We start from the raw sequence: 3,291 nt of genomic DNA, 5'->3' as shown, positions 1-3,291 counted from the left end.
TGAGTGTTTTCTTTGCTATAACAGGTGGTTATAATTCTGTATTGCTGCTTCAACAGCACCTGAAGTCATGTTTGCAAAATGTTCAGCGAATGATGAAGTGTTTCATTGCATCCTTCCTTTTTCTAGAATCAAATAAGGAAGAGAGATTACCAATGTTTTTTAAGTTTGCTCTAAAATATACATTTCTGCTGTCACCACTAAGAGCATTTATTGATTTGATAAAGCCCAGACAGTGCTTTAGCACATATACTCATGTGTTGTCTTTCAATACATTTGGAAAGGAATATAACTTATGTATTTAATACAAATGTTATTATTTAACAGCTTTAGTAAGTAAAAGACATAGATTAATATTACAATATATAATCAACAAATACATTATCTTTCATTCAATATATTAGATGTATTAATCCCTTGGTGAAATGTAGAGTGTGTGGTAAAGATTAGCTTCTACAATTACAATATTATAACACAAAAACAGCATTTCATTTTTTACAATATTATAAAACATATAATACTGAAAGGTTTTTTTCTACAGAATTAACACTTTTTGCACTCTGGGTATATTTAGTTGCTAATACTTTAGGATGTAAATACATATTTATATACAGGACCTTACCTTGTAACACAGTATTTATATACTGTGGTATTACTTCTTTTTTTCTGAAGTAAAGGATCTGAGTACTCACTTTGTTGTAATGAGAGCCCTATTAGCCTGAACCGAAGCCAAATGCAAAACAAATAGGAAAACTCAGAAGCCAATTAAGCATTGCTAATCAGACCAATTAGAGGGGGAGAGAGTTCAAATAGGCATAAAATTACATTCACCTTCCGTGACCTAATTATACCCGCAGCCTCATCCGACCAGCTGCCAGGCCTACTTGTCAACTGGCTGCTGTGTGTGTGGCTGGGTAGTACATATCTGAGGTTTTATATGAGATGGCTTTTGTTTTTTTTTAAATCCAAAGTTTGGGATTTCATTTCCTTTAAATCATTTATTATGCAGAGCACACTGAAACAGAAAATTGCCATGATGTTTAAAACATTTTTTTACATTTTCTAATTGCGCAACTTGAACTGCAGTCTGGACACATTAATAACAGTATTGTTTTAAGTTTCTTACAAAACCGGCAATTAAGTCCACACAGTGGAAATCAATAGAAGTAGCCCCCTATTTTTCTCAATGCTTCTTAATTATAAGCTTATCCACACTGCTCTTTTACATTAATCCTGTAATGATAATGAGATGTATCAAGTCAAAGCAACACATGCAGAGAAAATCCTTTTTTACACTTTCTCCCGTACTGAAACATACGCTTTGTGCCCTAATCTCCATTTCTCCATAAGGAGAGCTGGATTTACCAGGGTCCATGTTTCTGTCAGAGCAGACGGGTCACTCCTCAGTTGTGACATATGGCTTTTGACAGAGAGCATGTCTCAGACAAGCCAATCATGTGAGGGGTTGCACACAAAAAAAATAGAGTGGAAGACACGGAAGGGCCGGGCCACGTCTGAGACGAGGCCCTCAGACAAGACAAGCAGCAGCTGGCAAACTACATCAATCTGTAATCAATGAACCAACTGGTAGATGGGATTATATGCCTAATTGCACAGCTAACCAGTCCATCCCAAAATGAGCAGACAGCATCAGCTTGTGTCCATGACCCAGTACCAGAGACGGGCATTATTCTCGGCCTCCGACAGTGATTAATCATTCATAACCTGCCTCTACAGCCAAGCTTTGGACTGTCAGGGACAGGAGCTCACAAAGGCTGACGCAACAACAGAGAAGACCCTCCAGCACGGATACAGAGTCTAAAAGTGCTCCATTAGAAGTCCTCCATTTATATTTCACTTCAGTGACCAATACAAAAGTATAACTCAAAATGTATTTCCCTTTCAAAAGTAATATATTTATTTTTTGTCTTTGTATTGTTTTATTATTATTGTTTATTATTATTTTTTATTTATTATTTATTTTAGTTTAGTCCTGTTAGTCTGTACAAAACACTCTTACATTTTGGCTACACGATCTGTTTTGGTTATAATTGTGGTTTAAATATTGTACGCCTTCAAGTGAAGATCATCTATGTATGGCTAGTAGCTTTGAAGTGTTCAATCTAACCTAACGATATACCAAATGTCTTTTCTGTCTCTTAAAAAAAAAGATTCAAAGAAAGAAAAATAAACTTTCAAAAGTACTTTTTACAGTAGATATTGTAACATAGTATTATTAATATTGATGCATTAATGTATAAACATTATTTAAATGTTTAAACATATGTAGCCGGCCAAGATGATTGCTAATTTGCACTGTTGTGGATTTTCAAATTCTATGATAAAAAACGTTTGGTTGTCGTAATTGTATACGGTAAAAATGTTTCTATAAAAGTATATTTGTTAGGGTTATTACGGGTAAACGTCAGATTTTTATTCCACGTTTTACAGTGTAAAGTGAAGTTTTTACCATTGTAATAAATCCTGTTGTGCCATAAAATGAACATACAATTATCATACATATTATATTTAAATAACTTAAGATAATAGATTAACATAAAGGAGTACAACTTTGAATATTGTACCCCAAAAGGCACTGGATTGGAAGGTATTAATGTTTATCAAAATACTCAAAGTATTTATTTTACTGAAAAAGTTCAGGAAATGATCGCATTCTGTGTGTCTTTTTCTCAGATAAAAACAATGTGATCGAAATGAATGTTTTTGTGTTTTTACAGTAAACAGTCCCTCTTCTCACATCCATCCTCCTGAATTACAAAATGCAATGTCGGCAGATGGGAAGGACCGACAGACAAATTATTTAGTCTGCCTCATTTTTCTCGGACCACCACACAGATCAATTATTTATCTCACATGCGGTTCCAAGTACAAAAGGAACATTAATGCATCCCACATACTGTGATTCATTAGGACCCTCATAGTGGTGTATAAATGTGAACTTCATATTTCACCTGTTCACAAACTGCTCTTTAATCTCTGAGCAGTAATCTGTACACCATCTTGGTCCATATTGTCAGAGCCATAATCCCCTGATGTGCTTCTAAAGGCCCTCAGGTTATGGGCCACACTTCTACTTCTGTTGCCTCGGGCTAATCTCAGATTATCTTTATTTTCACATGCAGACCAGTGAAAGGCACTTCCTGATGTTTTATGTAATTCAATAAAAGCTTAAGGACCTGAGGCCAAGGGGCTTCCAAAAATGTTCTATCAAATGTATAAATAAATGTATTATTAAATTGTAATTATTTCTCACACACATGACAGCTTAATGTA

Source organism: Notothenia rossii (genome assembly GCF_949606895.1).
Source record: "Notothenia rossii genome assembly, chromosome: 6".
In the NCBI taxonomy this organism is placed as follows: Eukaryota; Metazoa; Chordata; class Actinopteri; order Perciformes; family Nototheniidae; genus Notothenia; species Notothenia rossii.
This window is presented reverse-complemented; position numbering follows the sequence as displayed.